Raw genomic sequence first — 24,803 nt, 5'->3', positions numbered from 1 at the left:
TCCTGAGTTGCTGGGACCACAGGCACATGCCACCACACCCAGGTAATTAAAAAAAATTTTTGGTAGAGATGAAGCCTCACTGTATTGCCTAGGCTAATCTCGAACTCCTGTGCTCAAGCAATCCTCCCACCTTGGCCTCCCAAAGTGCTGGGATTACAGGTGTGAGCCACCGCACGGGGCCCAAAGTACATTTTTTACACCTGATTGGATTTGTGTTCTAGTTGGCCTATCCACTATGTGGTATGAGTATACTTCCTGGGTAATGAGAAAAATAATAATCTAGAATGATAGATTAGAATTAGTAATCATCTTGACAAATGGATAATCACAAGTGTCTGCCATTATTTGCCAGAATTAGTTTCTAGATTAGAATTAGTAATCAAGTCACAGTGAAAGAAAAAAAGAGTTTCTGGGAAGGCAAAAGGAAAAGTTGGTAAATTCACTTTTACTGTTTACACGTTGACTTGTTTTTCTTAATGTTAACTGCAGAATTTGTTTCATCATCCAAGGTGCAAATAAAAGTCCTGAGAGTTTAGTTCTATGTCATCTCTTTTGTAAATAGCAGATGTCAGTTACACTACTGTGCACCTGTTAACCTTGGAGGCACCCTCACTGCCCACTAACCCCCTCATTGCTCTAGAGGTACTGAGAATGGGTGAAAGCAGAGGGTGGATACCCAAGCAGAAGTGAAGCAGAGGTAAAATGGGACAGAGAAAATCACTGCAGGACAATACAAAGTCAAGGTCAAATGATGGGATGAGACAGAGACATAGAGAAAACCATCCAGAGAACACTGGCCTAAAGCAATCCTTGGTGGTGGTGATGGGGGTGGGCGGGGGGTTCTTTTAAAACCATGGTGTTTGGTAAACTAGGAAATAAAGAGATGAAGGTAAATATCATGCCAGACTCAGCAAACAGCAGCTAGAACGAAAGAAGCCCAAGGACAGCCCTGAGCATGGAGAAAATAGTGCTGGGTAGGCATTGTTCTCTAGAGCCAGAGCACACACACAGAGGGCCACCACTGAAAGTGAAGGACAATTAGAGTTGGGAGTATGTGTGCATCTTTGAAAAAGGAATAGCGCTTTCTAGAGACAGATGCTGATTTTGAAATCATTTTAATGGCAATTCTTTTCACAAGCCGTGACCCAAACATACTCAAGTTGAAGCATCACCTCTTTTTGCCTGGTGACTTCTGCTGCCTCAGCTTATCTCAGGAGATCTTGGTATCTCAACCCTGATATTTTCTCCTCCATCTCCTTGCCTGAATTAAAACTCTTCTTTACCCAGAGAGCACTGCTTTTCTTGTAGCCCTCTTAAGTCCTTTTCCACACCCTACATACCCAAGATTAGGATGTGGGTGTGGCTGCCTCCTCATTCCCTAATGCATCCCCCAAGCATTCCTGTAAAAATGGCTGCTCCTCTGAAGTTCAGGTAGTGTTGTTCTTGTCCACTGGTCTCTGGAAACTCCTTCTTGTTCCCCAAGGACTTTCTCTTCTTGCTTCTAGTATTCTCTCACACCTCAACCCTGTCATCCTCCGGAGAAGTGTTACTGTACCCATGGATGACCTAGTCAACATTCTGGCATCTCAATGCCTTAATCTACTTCACCACTTCCAGCACCCACCTCTCAGTGGCACCTGGATCTTGTCACCTCTTCAATCTCCTGCTCTGACCACAACTCCCTCATTCCAGTCCACTTGCATACCTGCTCTGTGCCTCAACACACAAGGTCCTTAGACCCCAGCCACTCTACTTTTCCTTATCCATTAACCCACTCTGCCCTTGTTTCTCTTTGAAGTCACATTAGACTCCATAGTCCATTATCTCAGTCATTGTCTTGCCAATACCCTAAACTTACTGGTCTATTTTTTCCTTTCATCACATCCACCTGGGCGGGGGGGAATCCTAGAAGAACTCAACTGCATACTTTATTCTTTATGTCTCTCCCTAGGCAGCAAAACATGACTAGAGAGAAATATCCCAGCCTACAACATGCACCCAGTCACCACCTTCCCTGACTCTCAAACCTCCTTCACTCCTAGGGAATCTCACTGTCCTCCTCTTGTCCCTCACCCTTCTATTTCTGAAATGACCATTTTAAACTTTCTCCACTTCTCAAAGCTTTGAGCCCCCATCTCTTCGCCCACTTCAGCAGATGTCTTTGTTCTTACTTCACAGAAGAAATAGATGCCCTCTGGTGGCAATTACCTCACTTCCTGCCACCGGCTCCTATAAACCAACCTGCACCTCTGTGCCCATCCTTTGCTCTTCCCATCTGGCAAAATGGAACTGATGTCTGTCCTCCTACAAAGGTCAAGTCTCTTTTTATGCCATGTATTCCAGCCTTCTTAGGAAAGGTACGTTATAAATCCTCCCCTTTTTCTATCTTTGAATTATTCCTCTCTAATGGGCCGTTTTCATCAGCATGTAAACATGCTCCAGTCACTCCCATTCTAAAAAACCCTATTCCTGGACTCCAAATTTTCTGTTCGGTTCTGCTGTTTTTCTTCTCCCCTTCACTCCTAAACTGATTGGAAGAGTTATGCATGGTCATTGTTTGCCCTTATTCGTTGCCCGTTTACTTATCAGCCTCCTCCAGCTGGCTTCCTTCCCTACTCCTCTATTAGAACTTTTTTTGTTGAAGGAGCCAGTGACCTCCATGGCCCGAAATCCCACGGGTACTCCTCAGTCTTTGTACTATATGATCTCTCAGCCTACTTCAACAAAGTTGACCCTCCCTTCTTTTGGAAAAAGCTATTTTTCTTGGTATCCAAGCCACCACACTCTCCTGGGTTGTCTCACTCTGTGGCTCTCTTTCTCTGTCCCTTTGCCAGCTTTTCCTCTTCCACCTGACCTTTACATGTTGGAACTCCTCAGGTTCAACCTTAGATCCTCTTCTCTCACCCTAGCTACTTTATTTGTCTCAGTCACTCATATGGCCTTGCCTCTATGCTGAGAGCTTTCAGATTTATACAACAGTCCAGACTTTCCTCCAATCTCCTGAGCCATGTAAGTACCTGCTTTGCACAAGCACCTCATACTAAGGTTGTTTAGAACATCACTGCCTTTCCTAATGTGTTTAAGAGTTTTGCATTTTCCCCTCCAGATTAACGCTCCACCCAGGAGGCTGACATGGTTGACTACATCCACTGGCTCCCTTGCCTCTAGCTTTGCCCTGGGTTTGGCCACTAGGGATCCCTGGCAGGAGACTGGAAATTAGGGAGAGAGTGAAGTCAAGGTGATTTTTCCCTTAGTTCTGTTTCTGTGAGGTTGCCACAGGCTGTCTGAATCTCTGGACTGAAAGTCACTGCCTCTCTTCTCTTTATGCTCCACTGCTAGCTCTTGGTTATCACCTTCTCTCTTGGGATTTCCCTGTGCCCTATCTATACCACTGAAGACACCTCCCTCTTTCAATCATCCTAATTTTAATGTACCACCTGTTTCTTGCTGGTAATGAGACTGATACTAGAAGTTGTACTAGTAAATAGATCCTCAAAATGGGATTTGGGATTGGGTTGATCATGTTTGAGGAGCTGAAGGATAACCATGTGGGAAGTGGGGAGGTTTGAAGGATGAACATGAATACTAGTAATCTGCATGCAGTAGCATTATGCACATTATCAGTGGTCATAGCATGGATGAAGAGTAAGGGGAAGGCAAGTATTTCAGAAAACCATCAGGCTGGGTTTTTCCTCTGCTCTCTCACCACAACAGAACAATCAGTACAGAAGACTTCCGTGACCAAATGTGGGAGGGGATGGGTTCCTCACATATCAAGCAGTGGACATCCGCTGGGTGTCTTCCAGTTAAATCTGACACTACCTGGAAATAGTGTCAGATTCCACAGGTTGAGGGCTCAGTCTCCAAGACTGCAACTTCCCTTCCATCTCTCCACATAGTGGCCACAAGTCCTGGCCTCCAAAACTTCTGAATAACTGGCTTCCAGTTGAGGTTCCCAAGAACCCCCCTTTGGGTTCCATTAATTTGCTGGAATGGCTCACAGAACTCAGGGAAACAACACACTTCCAGTCTATTACAAAGGATACTATAAAGGATACAGATGTGAAGATGTGTAGGGCAAGGTATGAGGGAAGGGACATGGAACTTCTACACCCTCCCTGGGCACACTGCTTTCCAGGAGCCTTCATGTGTTCAGCTATCTGGTAGCTCTCCAAACTGTCCTCTTGGGTTTTTATGGAGGCTTCATTACATAGATGTGATTGACAGCTGTGTAGAAATGTGATTGGACAAAAAGTGCATTATCTAAACCCAACAAAGCCCATCTATTTAGACTTGACTTGGTCTTTCTGTGTACCATTCCTTCCTCTAGGGTACGGGGCAGGACTCTCTCTGGAATGAAGGTTTTATGACCCACAATCAGATTAGAGTCCTGCCTTGGGCAGGTGAAAGAAGGAGAGGAGAAGGTCAGAGAGAGAGAGATTCTGTTTCCTGAGGTCTAAAGTGCCCCAACATTATAAAAGGACTATGGGAGTTAGGAACCAGGAACTATGGATGAAAACCAATATATGTGTCATAATACCATAACAAGACACCGGGACATCAAGTGACTGTGGCTGTTTTTGTTCATCTTTCCTGTCATAACAGAACACCACAGACTAGGCAATTTAAAAAGAATAGAAGTTTATCTGGCTCATGGTTCTGGAGGCTGGGAAGTCCAAGATTGAAAGGGCTGCATCTGGTGAGGGCCTTCTTTCTGTGTCATAACAAATTGGAAGGCATTAGAGGGCACCCAAGAGAGGGCAGGAGAAGAAACCAAATTTTCAAGATAACTAACCCACTCCTGTGATAACTGCATTAATCCATTCATTAGGTTGGTGCCCTCATGATCTAATTACCTCTTAAAAGTCCCACCTCTTAATACTGTCACAATGGCAATTAAATTACAACATGAGTTTTGGAGGGGACATTCAAACCATAGCAGTGACACTTCATTGTTCTGTCAAAGGTAGTGATTTTAAAGATTATGGAGCCAGCTGGCTATGTCTTACAGTTATGGTGAGCATATATAGACAAAAAGATAAATTAAGAGCTATAGCTATATGTTGAAGAATACTTGTGTGTAGAGCCAAGCCTCTATGGAAACCTTGAGGGGATCGCAACAATCTATTGTTGTTGCAGTTCACAGTCAAGCCCTGGGCCTCATTGCAAGGGTTGCAGAATTTCTGTGGCAATTAAAGATTCAACCTTGCCAGGTCTCTAATACTAATGAAAGGCACTAGTGGGACATAGATGAGGATGAAAACTTTGAATCCTAAATTTCCCAAAGACCTCTTTCTGGAAAAAAATAATTTTCAGTGACTACACCTGGAACTGTTGCCTCAGGAACTGATGCCTAGTCTCAGACCCACTCCCTCTCTTCTTTTTGCCTCTGGTTCTATAACAAGAATTAGATTCCAACATAGCCCAGAAAGAGAGATATATAAGACCTTCTCCAGGGTAATATAGACTATCCACGGAAAGAATTACAAGATCTTGACAAATGGGAGCCAGAGGAGAATATGTAATGGGGAGGTTTTTGGGGGTGTTAGAAGAAGGGGCAAACTATGTAAGGCTCTATCAGGCTAAGTTTATGGACATGGGACATCATCTAGGATTCACAAGTTGCTCAAGCACCAGGAAGTTGTGTTTTTAGTCTGCTAGATTGGCTCAAAGCCTGGAGCCAATGATGGCCTATGGTTATTTGTGTTGAAATTGTATAAATTCAGTGAAACCGCCCATGTAATTTCCTGCCATATATATATATATATATATATATTTTTTTTTTTTTTTTTTTTTCTCTTTTTTTGAGACAGGATCTTTCTGTGTCATTCAGGCTAAAGTGCATTGGTGTGATCATAGCTCACTGTAGCATTGAACTCTGGGCTCAAGAGATCCTCCCACCTCAGCCTCCTGAGTAGCTGAGACTACAGGTGTGCACCACCATGCCCAGCTAATTTTTTATTTTTTGTAGAAACAAGGTCTTACTATATTGCTTATGTTGGTCTCAAACTCCTGGACTCAAGGGATCCTCTTGCCTTGGCCTCCTAAGTGCTGGGATTACAGATATGAGCCACCATACCTGGCCTCTGTCCTAGATTGTATAGTGTAAGGAGACATACCCAGTAACTGGCTGAACCCCCATGTTTGTTCCCTGAGGACTATTATGGTAGGAAGGACCAAAAGAAAGCCCCAGATAACTAGCCACCACTTCTCTGCCTCCACTCCCAAAAGAAAACCAAAGCAATATTGTATTTTTGTCGCCACTGGATAGCCCAGAAAAGCATACCTTTCTGGCTTCCCTCTTACCTTCAACCCTTTACATACCTTCCTCAAACTCTTCGAAGGATACTCTCCCAAGAGCCCTGTTCTGCCGCAGATTCCACTCCCCTGCTACAGCTTTCTGCTGTCTTTACAGAAACTTGCCTCTCCCTGATTCCAGCTCGCTTGAGACACTGCTCGTTACCCCGTAATCTAGACAGATTTGTAATCACCCATTATTGGCATATTTAATTTTTTTTTTTTTTTTTTTTTTTTTTTTTTTTTTTTTTTGAGACGGAGTCTCGGTCTGTCGCCCAGGCTGGAGTGCAGTGGCCGGATCTCAGCTCACTGCAAGCTCCGCCTCCCGGGTTTAGGCCATTCTCCTGCCTCAGCCTCCCGAGTAGCTGGGACTACAGGCGCCCGCCGCCTCGCCCGGCTAGTTTTTTGTATTTTTTAGTAGAGACGGGGTTTCACTGGGTTAGCCAGGATGGTCTCGATCTCCTGACCTCGTGATCCGCCGGTCTCGGCCTCCCAAAGTGCTGGGATTACAGGCTTGAGCCACCGCGCCCGGCCTGGCATATTTAATTTATCCTTAAAATGAAAACATTTTTAGAAATCATGATAGTAAGACATGTTGATTGTAAACCATTGCAACAATACAGAATAATATAGAGCAAAAACTAAGTTTCTTTTCCCTTTCTCTTCTCCAGAGATAATCAGCATTTTCTATTTATTTACTCACATACAATCTGATATAGGGCTTTGTTTATTACAAATATAATCACACTCTGCTATTTTTTTGTGACATGCTTTTCTCACGGAACAATATATCATCACGTCATAGTATGTTATATAGATCCACCTTATATATGTTTCTTAATTAAACTTTTTACTTTGAGACAATGATAGGATCACATGCAGTTGTAAGAAATGATTAGCACAGCATGATGGCATATACTTGTTGTCCTAATGATGTGGGACAATTGCTTGAGACCAAGAGTTTGAATCCAGCCTGGGCAATGTAGAGACCCCCATATGTATTTTTTTTAAATGTTACAGAGAGATTCCCTGTTCCTTTTACCAAGTTTCTCCCATGATACTATCTTGCGAAATTATGGAACAATACCAAAACTAGGATATGACATTGACATTGATACAATCCATCAATCTTCTTCAAACTTTTCCAGTTTTCTCTGTACTTATTTGTGTTAGTTCCATGCAATTGTATCCTGAGTGCGGGTTCATGTATCGACTATCATAGTCAAAATACAGAGTAGTTCCTTCACCAGGAGAGTTTGTCCTGTTACCCTTTTATGGCCACACCCTCTTCTGTCTTGCCCCTTCCCCATATCTCTAACCCCTGACAACCGCTCATCTGTTCTCCATTTGTATACTTTGGTCATTTCAGAAATATTAGATAAATAGGGCCTGGCATGGTGGCTCATGCCCATAATCCCAAAGCTTTGGGAGGCTGAGGCGGGTGGATCACTTGAGGCCAGGAGTTTGAGATCAGCCTGGCCAACATGGTGAAACCCCATCTCTATTAAAACTACAAAAATTAGCCTGGTGTGGAGGTGTGTCCCTTTAATCCCAGATACTTGGGAGGCTGAGGCACAAGAATCACTTGAACCTGGGAGGCAGAGGTTGCAGCAAGCCAAGATCGTGCCACTGCACTCCAGCCTGGGCAACAGAGTGATGATCTGTCTCAAAAAAAAAAAAAAAAAAAGGAATCATTTAGTTTGATTTGGTTTGGTTTGTAACCTTTTGGGATTGCCTTTTTCACTCAGCATAATTTCTTGGGGATTCATCCAAGTTGGTATGTGTTTCACCTTTTTATTGCTCAGTAGTATTCCATGATTTGGATATACCACAGTTTGTTTAACCAGCATTCAAGAACATTTGGATTGTTTTCAATTTTTGGCCATTATAAATTAAATAAAGTTGCTATGAACATTTATATACAGTTTTTATGTGAACATAGGTTGTTGCAGTTTTTTTCCCCTGGGATAAGTGCCCAAGAGTACAATTGCTGGGATATATAGTAATTGCGTGTTTAGGGGGAAATGGTCATACACATATTCTACAGATGTAAATGTAATGTAGGGCAATATTTTAGGAGAGTAAATTGGCAGTATTAGGCCAGGCATGGTGGCTCATGTCTGTCATTCAGGAAGCCAAAGCTGGAGGGTGGCTCAAGCTCTGAAGTTTGAGACCAGCCTGGGCAATGCAGTGAGACACCGTCTCTACAAAAAAAAAAAAAAAAATTTTAAATTACCCAGGCATGGTGGCACACTCCTATAGTCCCAGCTACTCAGGCATGGCGGTGCAGAGGGTGGGGAGCAGTGGGAAGATTGCTTGAGCCCAGGATGTTGAGGATGTTGTGAGCCGTGATGGTGCCACAGCACTTCAGCCTGGGTGACCCTCTCTCAAAAACAAAACAAAACAAAACAAAACAAAACAAAACAAAACACTGGCAGTATGTATCAATTTTTAAATTGCATATAAGTTTTAATTCAATTTTGCTGTTAGAAACCTATTTTATAGGAATATGTATGTATTTGCTAAGAACTATATGTACCAGGATGTTCATTGCAGCATCATTTGCACTAACAATTTTTAAACAACCAAAAGATTCATATAAAACTACATTTCACAGCTTTATTTATTTATTTATTTTTTTGCCACTCAGCTGAGTGAAAACTGTCATCTTGTTTTAATTTGAAACCTCTGGCTGGGTGTGGTGGCTCACGTCTGTAATCCCAGCATTTTGGGAGTCCAAGGTGGGCGGATCACATGAGATCAGGAGTTAGAGACCAGCTTGACCAACACAGTGAAACCCGATCTCAACTAAAAATACAAAAATTAGCTGGGCGTGGGGTGGTGCACGCCTGTAGCCTCAGCTACTTGAGAGGTTGAAGCAGGAGAATCACTTGAAGCTGGGAGGCAGAGGCTGCAGTGAGCTGAGATCACGCCACTGCACTCCATCCAGCCTGGACAACAGAGTGAGAAGGAAGGAAGGAAGGAAGGAAGGAAGGAAGGAAGGAAGGAAGGAAGGAAGGAAGGAAGGAAGGAAGGAAGGGAAGGAGGGAGGGAGGGAGGGAGGGAGGGAGAGAGAGAGAGAGAGAGAGAGAAAGAGACAAAGAGAGAGAGAAAGAGAGAAAGAGAGAGAGAGAGAGAGAGAGAGGGAGAGGGAGAGGGGGAGGGAGGGAGGGAGGGAGGGAAGAAAGGAAGGAAGGAAGGAAGGAAGGAAGGAAGGAAGGGAAAGAAAGAAATGCCTTCTGTAGGAGCTAGAATTACACCTTGTTTTTCTACAGGACTTTTCATTATTTGTGTTTCTTCTTCTGGACCTAATCATCATGTTCTCCGCACAACACATTTAAGTGGTTGGCCTTTTATGGTCAACCGTAACCATTTTACAGGCAGTTTTACACAGTTGTGGGTATTATCCTTTATCTGTTGTTCTGCTGCTTGATCTTTGCAACACAGAACTTTTAGATTTCTGTGTAATCACATCTGTCACATTTTCCTTTAAGTCTTCCTGTGGTGTTTGGGAAGAGCTTTTCTGCCTCCCATCCTGGTTTTATCCTTATTAGAATTGGGCTATACATACTAGTTTGTAAGTTGCCTCAAATTCTTTTTGAAAGAAGCAAGGGATATATAGATCCTATAAATAAATACATGTGAGGCATGAGAAATCATTTTTATTTATTCATAACCATCACATTTCTTGAAAAATATAATTCTTGCTGTGCTGTATATATTTTCAAGTGATGCTGGAAGGAGTATTATAACTTTAAAGGATTATGAACACCAAAGGGAAAGGTGCTGTTTAAACACATTGCTAATAATATGTTTGCACATTTTGCAACTGCTCAAATTACATTCACGTGGATCAGCAGCATGACTTGTGCTGGCTTCCTCTGAGAAGGACGGAGAGTCAGAGGAGTTCAGAATACTATTGCCTGAGAAGTTGGTTAGGCAAGGAAGTCGTTTATGTTGCTGTGGACAGAATAAAAGACTCACCATCCTGCAATTTATAGTTGATCACAGTTGTGTTGCCTAGTGGTGGGGTGCAAAATGATGCAACGTATTTGGTTAAAAGACAAGCACAAATATCAGAGTTATTTAGTAAGATCCAAAATTTAAGTTGATTTAGCATTCACAACAAAAATGAAGTCATTTGGAAAAACCAAAAATGAACAAAGAAATAAAAATGGAGATTTAGTCCACATGTCGCGGGTTGATGTTTCCTTGAAAAGAGTGGTCAGAATTTTTGAGCCTAAAGCAACCACATATTAAAGTAATTTAACTAATGTAGACATGTTATCCGCTTACCACAAAGAGAATAAATTATAGCGGGCTCTAGACTGATGGCTAAAAAGCCAATTCTCCTAAAATGGAAGGATATTGATGGTGCTCACATTATGTAATCGGTACAGTATGTCAGTCCTAGTGGTCTGGCTAACCAAGGAAGGCTCTGGTTTCAAATGAAAGCACATTTAGTAAAATTCAGTATAATTTTTTCCTAGAACTACTTTGCTCAATTATGGCAAGATAGATTCTACTAATCACAGACTGCAGAGACTTGGAGATTGAGCATGGTTTTTTGGATTGAAATACTTTTTATTTTATGTGTTTGGTCTTCTGCAGTGCCTTAGGGAAGATGGGTCAGAGGGACTAACATGGTTTCTTTCTTCTTTTATTTAAGAATTTAAGTGATCATGGAGCTGGAGCAAACTTCAGTGCCCATTTAGTCAATTGCCTTCATTTTATAGCAGAGGAAATTGAAGAATAAAGGTTGTGATTTTCCTAAGGTCATGTAGTGAGTTCATGACAGAGCCTTGATTATACTTAGGTCTTGTGACACCCAGACCAGTTTTCTTTCCTTTGTAGAAAAATGCATGCTCCAAAAGTCCAGGCTGACCCAATATTGGGTAACTCAGACATTTTCATAATTTTTCCAGATATAAAGCTATGTTATGTCCATTGAACAATGGAAGTAACTCTTCCAAGTAAAAAATGGATCCAAAAACTAGATCTCTGAACCATGCGATTAAGGCTTTTGTCTTTTTTTTTGTCTTTTCTAGAGCAGACTTTGAGTCTTTGCTTCAGATGCAGAACAAGATGTGGCAACCTGTTGTGGAGAACCGGGTCCTTTGTGCCCATGCTGTCTCTTTTTTCTGGTGGCTTTGTCATTTGGAATAATGCATGGTGGGCTGTAGGCTGAGAAACTGTGAGCTGAGGTAGGAGTGTCACCTAAGAGTGGGAAAGGGTGTCTAAACGCTGAATGGAGCATTTTAAAAGTTAGAATTTGCTATTTTCTTTTCTCTTATCTTTTTTTTTTTTTTTTTTTTTTTTTAGAAATGGAGTCTTGCTTTGTTACCCAGGCTGCAGTACAGTGGCACCATCATGGCTCTCTGCAGCCTTGGCCTCCTGGGCTCAAGTAATTCTCCTACTTCAGCCTCCCAAGTAGCTGGGAATACAGGTATGTGCCACCACCCTTGCCTATTGTTTTTTTCTTTTTTTCATGGTGCAATGGTGCGATCTCAGCTCACTGCAACCTCCGCCTTCCAGGTTCAAGTGATTCTCCTGCCTCAGCCTCCCAAATAGCTGGGATTACAGGCATGCACCGCCATGCCCGGCTAATTTTTTTTTTTTTTTTTGTATTTTTAGTAGAGACAGTGGTTTCTCCATGTTCTTCAGGCTGGTCTTGAACTCCCGAACTCAGGTGATCTGCCAGCCTTGGCCTCCCAAAGTGCTGGGATTATAGGCGTGAACCACCACACCCCCCTACCCTTGGCTATTTTTAAAATTTTTTGTAGAGACGAGGTCTCACTATGTTGCCTGGGCTGGTCTTGAATTCCCAGCCCCAAGTGATCCTCCTGCCTCAGCCTCCCAAAGTGCTGGGATCACAGGTATTTTGATTTACGTATTTTGAAACCCATACTTTTTGTCCTCAAGTCTCAGACATTTGCTTAGGCCTTTAGAAGCTCACACCTGAAAAAGAGTGCCATACCTAAGCTGTGATCTTCCCTCCGTTCCACCGTCTCCACCTCCCACCACCTCCACCAAGGATCCCCTCACACAGGTTGTACCACACTGCAAGGGGATCCCAGAGTGACTCAGACATGCCAAAAATGACAAATTAAGAAATTTTGTGTGACCAGGTGTGGTGGCTCACACCTGTAATCCCAGCACTTTGAAAGGCCGAGGCAGGTGGGTCACGAGGTCAGGAGATCGAGACCATCCTGGCAAACATGGTCAAACCCCATCTCTACTAAAAAAAAATACAAAAATTAGCCGGGCGTGGTGGTGCGTGCCTGTAGTCCCAGATACTCGGAAGGTGGAGGCAGGAGAATTGCTTGAACCCAGGAGGCGGAGAGGTTGCAGTGAGCTGAAATCATGCCACTGCACTCCAGCCTGGGCGCGACAGAGTGAGACTCCATCTAAAAAAAAAAAAAAGAGAAGAAGAAGAAGACATCTTATTCAAGTCCATTTGAGAAGCGGTGAGCAAATCGACTAGGCCTTTATTGTTGCTGTCGAATTCCCTTTCCTTGCTCACCCTATAGGCCCAGGCCAGTTTCCTTTCATCTGCCCATAGCTATTAACACGATAGTGTGAATTTAATGCTGTTGAAGGCAGGCCTAACAGGTAGTGAACATGTGGCATTTCTTTGGCCACTCAACATCCATTCCTCCTTCCTGACGGCATGTGATTTCTTTTGGGGAGCTACTTATTCCCATGGATGCAGCCTTCGTGGGGTATAAATCCAGGCGCCTGCTCCCCACAATGGAAGACTGTGAAGTGGCCAGATTCTGCTTCCTCCAGTCCTGAGGGTGGGCATGTGGCCTAAGCTCAAACAAATCTGATAAATGCTTCTGGATCTTTGAACTTCGAACAAGTGACACAAGGACTACAGAAACAGTTAACAGGGAAGCACACTGATTGACTGAGCTGCCTACTCGTGGCCTTCTGGATCCTCCTCGGTTCCTGCTCATCTCTAGGCCTGGCTCTCAACTCTGTCAATTCTGTGGGTACACAAATATCCTTATGTACATTCCCACTTGATCATGCTATTAGGTTGGTGCAAAAGTAATTGTGGGTTTTGCCATTACTACTTTTAGTAGACATTACTTTTAATGGCAAAGCCTGCAATTACTTTTGCACCAATAGCTCAGGCTAGTCTTTGTTACTGGCAACCGAGTATCCTGGTCTGAGCTCCCTTTCTGACTGGATCATCAGACATGGGTCTGCAGTATTGTCTTAACACCCATCTGGAGTGTTATCCTAGAATTAGCCTAAATTAGCCCTTTTCTCCACTGGTTACACCCTCTCACCACCCCCAGAATTGGCTTTCTTTTAGTTGGTACTGATACAAGATAAAAAATATTTCTCTAGCTTTCTGGCCCCACAGTTTCTCGTTATTAAGAGGAAACAAAATGAAAACTCATCAGAACTGCATTTCCACATCTATCACTGATAGGAAGCCTCTATTCTCCTGCCGAGGACCCCCAGCTCAGGAATTTACCTCTCGTAGCAAATGTACTGCAAATTTTTCTCTTCCAGAATAGCTAAAATTGAAAAGACTGACCCGATGTGAAGTGACTACAACTCTCACACATTTGCTGGTAGGAATGAAAAAAGATATAATCACTTTGAAAATCTATTTGATGGTTTTTAATAAAGTTATGTACATGTCTACTCTATGAAACAAGAATCCCACCGCTGGGTATATGTCCAAGGAAAATTAGTGCATATGTTCACAAAACCTTGTACAAGAATGTTCCAGCAGCTTTATTCAAAATAGGAAACAGCTTTTTGCAAAACTGGAAATAACTCAAGTGTTTATCAACAGAAAAATGGATTAAGACATTGTAGTAAATATAAGCAATAATAGAAAAGGACAGATGACTGATACATGCAACAACATGCATGAATCTCAAAAATATTATATTGAGTCAAAAAGTCTGGGCTCCACATGGCTCCATTTACATGAAGCTCAAGAATAGGCAAAACTATTCTAGGGTAACAGAAGTCAGAAAAGTGGTTATTTTTGTAGGAGTATTGACTAGAAAGAAATGCAGGAGCCTTCTAGGGGCACTGGAAATATGTTTAATCTAGGTGGTAGTTACATGAGTGTATACATATGTAAAATGTATTAAGCTGTACATTTAAGATTTGTAGACTTTATTGCATGTATGTTATAGTTAAATGAAGAAGATTAAAAAATGGAAAAATGACTATGTGGACATCAGCAGTTCTATAATTTCAATGTATTTTGTTAATTCTGCACCTAGTCAAATTAGATTTATACTCCAATCCCATTGGGAAGGTTTGAAACCTTCAGCACTTTCCCCTCCATTCTTTGTTTGCATAGAGGCATTAGGAAGCAAATCTTTTCCCTTCTAGGAGTGCTTTTATGTTCAGAGGAAGAACATTGGGGGAAAGTAATAATTAACACAAAGGAATGACTAGGTTAATGGTAGGCTTTCAGGCACCAGTAGAGGAGGTATTTTGGGTCAAGGGAGGGGCAAGAGAATCTTCTGGAGTATACCATACTAAATGGATAGAAATGAGTAGTAAGCTCTCAGTAGACACTGGATCCACTGGTGCAACCAACAGCCTTTGCTGTTTCACTTCTGTGATGGAAAAATCAACCTACTTGTTTCCAATGGACAGGAGGAAGGGGTTGTCTTCTGGGGCCAGTATTTCCCCTGAAAGCTGGCAGAGAGGATGAGAGAATTACCTGGGGCAAAGCAAGCAGCTTTCCTCACCCCCTACCCCTGACCCTCCATGTTGAATACCAGAGCAGAGAGTAGGAAAAGGAGAGGTGAGCTCAGGAAACAGTGACGTAGGGTGCAAGTGGAAAAGTACAGGAGAAAAGGAATACAGGGAAGCACCCAAGGGGGAGCAGGCAGGAGACACAGCAGAGGCATGGGGAGTTCAGCAGAAAGCACCATGAAAACAGATGGGGCAAGTGGAGGAGACTGCAGTCTGGGAATCTCCTTGCCCCTCATGGAGCAACTGGGCAGAAGTGGCCTCTTGGCTTCTTCTTTCAAGTCTCCAAACTCTCACTCCCACCTCTATGCCTACAACAGCATAGGCATTTTCTTTTTTTTTTTTTATTTTCTAATTTAATTTAATTTAATTTAATTTAATTTTAGACAGAGTCTTGCTCGGTTGCCCAGGCTAGAGTGTAGTGGTGCAATCTTGATTCACTGCAGCCTCTGCCTCACGGGTTCAAGTGATTCTCCTGCCTCAGCCTTCTGAGTAGATGGGATTACAGGCGCCCGCCACCACACCCAGCTAACTTTTTTTGTATTTTTAGTAGAGATGGGGTTTCACCATCTTGGCCAGGGTGGTCTTGAACTCCTGACCTCAGGTGATCCACCCGCCTCGGCCTCCCAAAGTGCTGGGATTACAGGTGTGAGCCCCCGCGCCCGGCCAGGCATTTTCTTAAAACCTCATCTGATCACATTATTCCCTAGATTAAAATTGTTTGGTAGCTCAACATTGTCTCCTTAAACAAAATCTAAGCTCCTTAATGTGTCCTACAAGAGCCTTTTATGACAGGTCCCTGCTTCTCTAGCCTCCTTGATTTTGTGAATAATGAGTGAATATGTTTAGTACATTTTAGTTATAAATTCTCTTTACAGAATTTGGCTGTAAAATTCCACTTTAAGAACCCTAGGAGGATATTGGTTGTATTTATACAACCCAACTCCAGGAGGACGCCGTGGCTGAACTCCTGTCTGTGCAGCAGGTGCCCTGGAAGGAGCTGATTCCACCGACCAGGATGACCTGTACTCTTACCGATCGAGTGGGGCAGGAGGCTGGGGTTACCTAATAGAGATTTGAATGAATTACACCAACACCCTATGACTCTCATCAAGGACCCTGGTGCTGACAGAGAAAGTCCTCTCTTTCATTGTCCCAATCCTGGCCACCCTTCAAGACCCATTTCAAATACCACCTCAGTCTCAGGAATAAGGATTTCTGGTATTTTGGCAGCATCCCTGGTTTGTAGAGATGAGGAAGATTTGGTACTAGAAGTTGACAGGCCTTGGCATGAGGGGGTGCGAGGGGGTGCAAGTGGTCCAAGGTCCAGTCTTCAGGGCCCACAGCAATCTGTCCCGCTACTGGGGCACAGAGGCAGGCAGTTCCAGCAGCAAACAGTAGCTGAAATAGAATGAAAGCTTTTGTCAGGGTGGTTCCAGGTGACCATTTCCTTAGAGCAGGAACCTGCCTAGGGATATGAAACTAGGTTCAGGTGCCTGAGGTAAGATGCAAGCAAGAGAAACGCAGGGTGTCAGGGCCCCAGCTTGGGTTAGGAATGTGAGTCAGATCCCAGTCATGCAGGCCAAGTCAATCCACCAGTCATGGCTAAGGGAAGGCAGGAATTCTGTGGGTCTCCAGGTGTTAGGGGCCCAGTGGATGATGCTGCACCCATGAACTATCAAAAAAATGCTTGATTCAGCCTGACCAGCTGCTAGATTGGCAAGGCTAAAGTCATTCTGGCCAGAGCTCGAGAACTAGGTGTGGCTTAGCTTGAGGGCAAATGGTGCTGTGAGCTGCAGCTGCTCCTGGTTGGGGAGGCAGGGGCTGGACCTCCTCCTGCCCTCCCCATGATATGTGTTGGCACCTCTCCTCACTCAAGTCTACATGCTCCTACTGTAAACCACCTCCGCAGCATGAAGCACAGGGCCAGGCACACACAGGAAATGAGAATCCAGTTGGATGCAATTGTATGTAGCTCCTTGGCAGTGCAGGCCTTGGTGTGCGCTGAGCTCTGTAACCCAGCCCTTTCCCATGGTACTGATAGCACTGATCAGGACCCCTCTTCCTCTGTGTGCAGTAGAAGGTAGAAACAGCCACTCTCCATTCTTGCTGGGAGGTAGCCTGGGACCAGTAAGGAAATGGAGGACAGTACGTTATAATCCATACGTACCTTCCCCTGCCATCTCAGCGTCTATTCCTTCTGCCTTTCTGCCCCCAACATCAGCAGAAAAACTTCATCTGGTTGCCATGGAGACCAGCCACTGACTCTAGTGTGCCTGTTTATTAAAGATGAAAGTAATATATGCCTGGTTAATCTGAGCAGCTGTCAGAGAGAGATTCGGCTATTAGTAAATGAAGGCACTAATTTTGAGGCATGATCACTCATTTAGGAGAAAGAGACAGGCTCTGCTCCGTCTTCTGAGTGGAACTGGGTAGTGGGGGTAAGGTCTGCCCTAGGCAAGCATTTCTTGTTTGGGTTTTTATGTTTATTTTATAACGGGTATGGTAACTGTACTTCTTTTTCCCCTTATTTCCTACTGAAAATATATAGCCTTTCAGTAGTGTGATAGATTAATTAGGCTTTGTGGGCAGGCCCAGGAAACCCAAGCCCTCCTATGACGTCGTTTCCTTTGGAAAATGCATTCTGGATTCCAAGCCACCTACTTACAAATGAGGTTGTCTGTTTATTCATTCAACAGTCTCCACCAGGTGTGCAAGAGGAAAAGAGGTGGTGCTGAGCCACATGGAGGACTTGATGTGTTTTATGTGTGCTTAGACAGGTAGGAGAGAAGCCGTCACCTTCCAAGGGAGTTGATCAATTAGATGGGAACGGTGATGACTTGCGTGATCTTTAAAAAATCGGTCCATTTGTTTTTACTTTTTGTTCTTTTCATTTGTTCAATAGTAAAATCTGAGAGAAAATTTGAATTCTGAGACTCATTATATTGATTCACCAAGTACTTTCTAAAATCAGGTAAGTAGCCTGTGTTAATCCCTGCTGGGTTGTGAAGAAGAGCACACTCTCCTTCCCCGCACTGCAGTGCGTTGGGATGAGCAAACCACCTGGGAGTGGTACAGGGAGAAGGCTGCTGGCAGCTGGCCCTCAAGTGCAGAAACCAGGTTCCAGCCCCAGCGATCTCGTCATAGTCCAGCCAAGTCTCTCACCCTTTCTGACCTCAGTTTCCTCAACTGAAAATGAAGGAAAGAGCAAGCTAATCTTTTCCAGTTCAAAATATTCTTTTGTTCTTGAAGAAGACTGTCAGTGCAGAAAGGGCCCCTAACCTGGAACAGCTGGGCAAGGGTTAACCCTGGTATTAGGTTACTGTTAAGCAAGTACATCCTGTGCCTCTGGTCAAATATGTCTCAGGCCAAAGCAGCTACTTGTCTCTAGTTAGTCTTTCTGCATCAGCACCCAGGCATCCAAGTGGTGGTCTGGGCAGGAGCTCCCACTCTGTTTTTCCTGAGCTACCTAGTCCATGGGAAGGAAGATATATGCAGCTAAGGAACAGGAAGTGGATATTCTCAGTGCCTTCAAGAACCGGGATCAGCCAGGAGCTGCAGAAAAGAAGCTTCAGGGCAGCAGGCCTCAGGACTGCTGCTAGCCAATCCCCTGAAGCATTTATTTCTCACCCTCTTTGTGCCTAGGGCAAGTAGAGCTACTGCTGTCTGGTGCCACTGTAATGCTGTCTCCTCCTCTGAGTTCATCCTGGGAACACTTTCTCCCATAAGACACGCACAGGTCTTACGTTTACATGTTTCACTGAAAGAAATTTGATTCCATTGATGAGATGACAAGGTAGGTCATAAATGAACACTTTTTAAACACATCTTTAAAAAAATAAGTTTATGCCAATTGTACAAAACAATAGGGGAGAGGAAATAATATTCATTTGTTTATCCATTCATTGGTTTAACAATTACCTATTGCAGGCACTTGTTATGAGCCAGGGATGGTTCTAAGTATAAACCTGCCCTAGAGGATCATATATTAATTTTTCTTAAAGTCAGCTTTATTGAGGTATACTTTCTATACAATAACATTCACTCATTTTAAGTGTAAAGTTTGATGCATTTTGACAAATGCATGGGGTAGTATAACCACTGCTAGGATCAAGATAGAGAACATTTACATCACCCTGAAAAGATTGCTTGTGCTGCTTGTAGTCAATCTCCTACCCTCCCCCCAGCCACTGGCAACCACTGATCTGCTTTCTGTCACTATAGTTTTGCCTTTTCTAACATGTCATATAAGAAGCATATATTTTAGCAGTGAATACAGCCAAATGAGTAAATAGACATTTGCATTCCCAAGTGAGGCAAGAGCTTTGAAATGGGACATACAGGCTGTGCTATGGGAGCATGTAAGCTAAGTTGAGAAGAGGCTTCTAAGCTGAGATCTGAAGGGCCAGTAGCAGTTTTTTAGGCAAAGAGTGAGAGTAAAGAGTGTTCCATGCTGGGAGGCTACTATATGCAAAGGCCAAGAGGAGACAGACTGCAAGGCGGATTCATCTAGGACCTGCAAGTTTTCACAGCTCAAGGATGGAGTAGGAGAGAGTAGGAGTGGCTAGTCAAGACTTTGAAGAGATAAACCAGTTCAGACAAAGAAGTTCTTTCTGAGCATTGTTTGACCTTTATTCCCAGTGGGGAGCTACGGAAGGATCTTCAGCAGAAAAGTGACGGGATCAGATTTGCATTTTAGAAGGATCACTCTCCCTGCATGTAGGGAACAGATGGAGGGCAAGGCAGGAGGTAGGGCCCCCTATTAAGAGGCTGGTGCAGTGATCCAGATGAGAGATGCTTAGAGCTGCCGCCAGGGGAGGGGCAGGCAGTGAGAATGAAGAGAAGTGGATAAGTATGGGAGAAATGTAGGAAGCAGCAATAACAGGACTTAGTAACTTACTGGATAGTGGAGAGGATGTGAGAGAAAGGCCTCACGGGGATTCCTTGGTTTCCAGCTTGGACACCTGGGTGGGAGATGGTAGCATCAATGAGATAGCAACTTCAGTGGAGTAGGGTTGGAGGGGTGGGGAGAGGAGACAATAGGTTCTGTTTCAGACATGTTGAATTTGGGGGTGTCTAAGAAAATGATGTCCAGCAGACAATTGGGTGTTCAGGTCTCAGGAAAGAGCTCTTCACAGAGCTTATTCTTCTCTAGTCTCTGTAAACGAGCTTCTAGGTTCTTTCATAGAATTTCCTTGCAGAAAAAAATCAAAGGATTTGTCCTGTCAAGTGGAATGTTTATCATATGAAGGGGATTGGCGTCTTGTGTAGTTTGGTCTAGAGAGATTTGTTTCCATGTTACAAACCTTTGAAAAACCGGGAAAAATTTAGTGATGTCCAACTTTGATGACATCTCTTCTTCCCCAATACAATCAATCTATTGACATAATAATCTTGAATATCTTGCAGATGAGGAAGAAAAAATAAAGTCAAATGAGCACACCGAGACCAACCAGATCTGAGATTTCTAATCTTAAATTGCCTGGGGGTGTGGATGTTATGTGTCTGCTGACACGGGTAGATTGTATATGGTTGCCTTTATAAAATGAAGCCCATAGAAATGTTTCAGTAAACAGAGTCCTTCAAGTGAACTAAATGTCAAAGGAAAATCTTTTCCTTGCCATCCTCCTTTTCTCTTTTAAACAGAAAGATCCTAAAGAAGCTGTATTAGTGCCCTCAAGAGAAACAGAAGCAATAGGATATATAGATGTATATGTTGGATCCTATATATAGCTATAGGATATATAGATGTATATATCCTGTATATAGATATCAGATGTATAGCTCTTTCCTATTGATCTATAGATCGACATATAGGATATATATAGAGAGATATGCATAGGCCTGATATATACACATAGGTCTGATGTCTGAGGCCAGAAGATAGATGCCTCAGCTCAAGGAGAGAGCACATTCACCCTTCCTCTGCCTTTTGACGCTACTTGGGTTCTCCACGGGTTGGATGGTGCTCACCCACTTTGGTGAGGGCAAATGTTCTTTATGCAGCTACCAATTCAACACCCTCATGACACACCCAAAAATAATGTTTTACCAGCTGTCTGCAAAAACCCTTGGCCTAGTCAAAATGACACGTAAAAGTAGCCATCATAGAAACTCATTTCAATGTTGTTTTGTTTTATTACGGGAAGACTGGAGAAACCTAATCCTAGGTGCTGCCATTGGGACAAAGAATAGGAACCAGACACAGTGCTGTTTTAGGGTGGGGCAGAATTATGCTGAGGGAAAAGTTATTATCACTCTTTAAGGCCAAGGAAGCCACAATTTTTAAAGAAGCTTCTAGAAATTCTACCTAATAGAAAATAAAGATAAACTTCTGTAAGGTATTTCGTTCTTTTCAGAATTCACAATCTGAAATGTAGAAGCTCATTCCTTCATGGTTCTCATAGATATTTAGGGTGACTGAGGGGTCAGTGGATCCATAGCACTCAGGCCAGGCTTCTCCCGAGTCCCTTTCTTCGGCACAGAGGGAGTGACTCACAGATCCTCTACCCCCAAAGGCGTTGTTTTCTCATCTCAACAAGAATCCAGCGGCTGTCATTTTATCAGCACGTGTCACTAGCTTCTCAAGTGAGACTACTCTTAAGTGATCTGTGTTTGAAGAGTGCCTTTCCCTTTCTCTTCCGTAACTAAGAGGATGAAAAAGTACACTCACTCCCTATATAAAAGCTGTGTGTTGTGAGCAGTCATCTTGCCTGGCTGAGAACTCTAGGATCTTTTTCTCTGCTCTCCGTTAGGCTGACACTCATAGCCAGTCCTTCTGTTTATTAGCCCTCTGAATCTATTTGAAAATACTTTTGCTTTCATTATAACATAAGTCACATTCTTCTTGCATCTGCCACTGCATTTTCCAAAAGGGTTATGTCAAGGGAAATTCAACACTCACCTTTCTCATTATTTGCCCACCAGCTTGCTCACTCATCAAAAGACCAGAGTTATTTGATACTTCAGAAGAGTATTTTCCTCCTTAGATGATGTGTCAAGGGAAGGGGAGCTGGCCCCAGTGTCAGGTGACGGAATTTTCTTCACATTTCTGCTGTTGACTCAATAAATGTCCTTGGGCAAGTCACGGAGTCTCTTCATGCTTTGGTCTCTGGGGACAAAATCTGCCAACCGCAGCGTGTGTATTTGAACCTCAGTGCCCTCTGGAATAAAAATAGGAGGGGACCAGGTGTCCATGTGACCCCAAGCTGATGGGAAGAGGATGACCATAGGATTTCAAAATGTCCTTGAGCTGTAAATTCTATAATAGGGTCAGGCCCACCAGTGGCCTTCAAGCATTGGTACAGTGGTGTGTGGATAAGTTCTAGTACTTGAATTTTTTCAGTAGATAGGAGGCACTGTGTCAACCTCCCACCCATGGATATTCTATTTGCTCTGTGTCCCCGCGTCTTTGCATTTCCCTGCCATATTACTTACCACTGGTCGTTATTACTTGCTTGATCACTTGTCTCCTGATCTGTAAGCTGTTTGAGGGAGGGGGAGCACGTCTGCCCTTTGTAACACTGTACCCTCAGTGTGGTATACAGGAGCACATGCCTGGCACATAGAAGTTATGTAAGAAACATTTGCCAAGTGGACAAACGAATCGTGGTGCCTGGCCTCTATAGAAATCCCTTTTCTGCATCATTAAGGTTCCCAAGCCTGGCCAAGAAGTAGTGGGATCTGATTAGCCTCATCTCCTCATAACCCTACTTCCTATCATGTTATAATGAAAGCAGATCTCAGCCCAAATGCTGGCACACATACATATTTATTAGTAAGAAGATTCGAAATCATTCATGCAGCTGGTTCTGTAAGCTTGGCAAATTTCCAGCCCTCTGACCTTTTCAGTGTTTTGTCCACACTCTACATGAAAGGGCCTCTTAAGAGTGACAGGGCAGTATTCTAAAGACCAGATTTTAATTGCACCAAGTAATCGAATTGTCTGAATTCATAGCTGAACACAGGACAAGGTCAGAATCACATTTCTTATGCCATTTAGAAAGGTGACAAGTGAAGGGCTGGCCAAAATCTTACACCCAGCTTATGTAAGAGTAGAGACTGTCCCTAATGCTTTCTCCAGTCCACTTGTCTTGAACACCATTAGGTTCCACAGTAAAAGCCCATTTCTCACTTCCTTCATGTTAGTTAACTGATTACTAATTTTACCAATGAGAAGCCATTTTTATTATTTATCGTTATGATTTTTATCATTTTGTCAATTAGCCAAGCTTCTGCTGTTGACTCCAGATAAAGACAGTTAAAGCACTTGGGGTGACCACCTAAGTAAATTTTTTCATGGTGAGCCAATGGAAGCAACAGAAGCAGCTCAGACTTTTGAAAAGTGATGAAAAAGACCCATGAGGCCCTGTTCCTTGAAAATGAAGAAAAGGGTGACAGCCCTACAGAGTTTTTTTCTTTGCATGTTCTTACCAACGCTCAGGAGATATTCAGTCTACTAGCTGGCTTCCCCATGTGGACCTCAGTCTATGGGATGTAACTGGGAGTAATTTACCTTCTGGGTTCTCTTACAACCTCCTTAGCTATGTAGGTGATTTCAGGCCCAAGGGGGAAGATATCAGATAAGCCCAGAACATTTCGATTCTACTGACCGAGGTTCCTCACCTCCCTTTCTTTGTTTCTGATAAATGCACATATTAAGGTCAGCTGAAGAATGATGACTCTGTGATGACTGCCCTGAATCCTTACTCCTCTGAGTTTCTGTCTTCTGTAGCCTCTTAGCCATGTTGCAGGTGAAGGTCTCAAGTTATCTGCACCACTAGGAATCTTTTGTATTATTGTGACTGATACGTATCCTCAGAGTTGTATCAGTGTTTTCCCCTATACACACATGCACATACACGCACCACACACTATACACATTCTGTAAGACGGAGCCTCTATTTTTGGTGTCTGCTTAGCCCTCCAGTTTCCCACTGGGATTAGTGGTTTTCTCCGAACTTCAGACAACTTGGAGATCCTGTCTAACTTTGGTTGCTCTTCCTTGGCAGACTGGAACTTACTCTTAGTACGGTAGAGCCAATCACTGGCTCTCAGGGAACTCATCACCCTAAACTATGCCTGACAGGACCAGAACACCATCATCTCGGACAAACACTGCCACTTTAAGTTCCAGCTCCCTTTCTATCCTCATGCATTTCAAGGAAATCACTTGTCTTCTCATTACAAGCAGCCAGAGAGAGCAGACAGTAAAATGCAGATAAGACGGGCACAGAGGGAGATGGGAGGAAAGTCTCTTGGACTTCACCCTCATACAATGGGCCCCAGTAAAACAGTGGGCCTTAATAAGCACATTCCTTTCCTTTCAGGTGCACTAAGATAGGGAAGCTAAAGGCAGACTGGGGGGATATGCCTGCAGCTGCAGAAAGATGTATGGGAACAGACACACAATTCTCCCTCCCAGATAAGCACAACAAAGAGACACAGAAGCAGTCCAAGCCTGATATAAACTCTCCCACCCTGAATCTTTAAAAACTCTTAGTCTGCAAGAGAGTGTGGCTTCTGACTAACTCGGTCAGAAGTCCCTCCAAAGTTTAAAATAAACCTGTTAACTGTTAAGCCACCCTTCGTGTTTCTCCCCTATTTCTTTAATTCTTACAATGCCTTCCTGATGGCTGACTGCCAGGAAACCCCTTGGATACAATACTCAGCCTGAAGCTGCTGACTCCCCTGGGTGTTGCCCTCCTAACTACCCATGGAAGAGCTAACCCTGTTGACAAGAGCTTCCCCCAGCTCTAATCCTACCT

General features: G+C 43.4%; 1 long non-coding RNA gene across 1 annotated transcript in view; it reads left to right on the top strand.

The window, feature by feature from the left end:
• LOC126952335 (uncharacterized) overlaps nucleotides 1-22,123 on the top strand; it is a 43,600-nt gene extending 21,477 nt beyond the window's left edge. The window contains exons 2-4 of the long non-coding RNA XR_007724852.1: nucleotides 11,346-11,501; nucleotides 18,682-18,836; nucleotides 21,186-22,123. This is a non-coding gene — a long non-coding RNA (uncharacterized LOC126952335). The remainder of the gene's footprint in view (nucleotides 1-11,345; nucleotides 11,502-18,681; nucleotides 18,837-21,185) is intronic.
• Nucleotides 22,124-24,803: the final 2,680 nt, after the last annotated feature.

Source organism: Macaca thibetana, chromosome 4 (genome assembly GCF_024542745.1).
Source record: "Macaca thibetana thibetana isolate TM-01 chromosome 4, ASM2454274v1, whole genome shotgun sequence".
Lineage (NCBI taxonomy): Eukaryota > Metazoa > Chordata > Mammalia > Primates > Cercopithecidae > Macaca > Macaca thibetana.
This window is presented reverse-complemented; position numbering and strand designations above follow the sequence as displayed.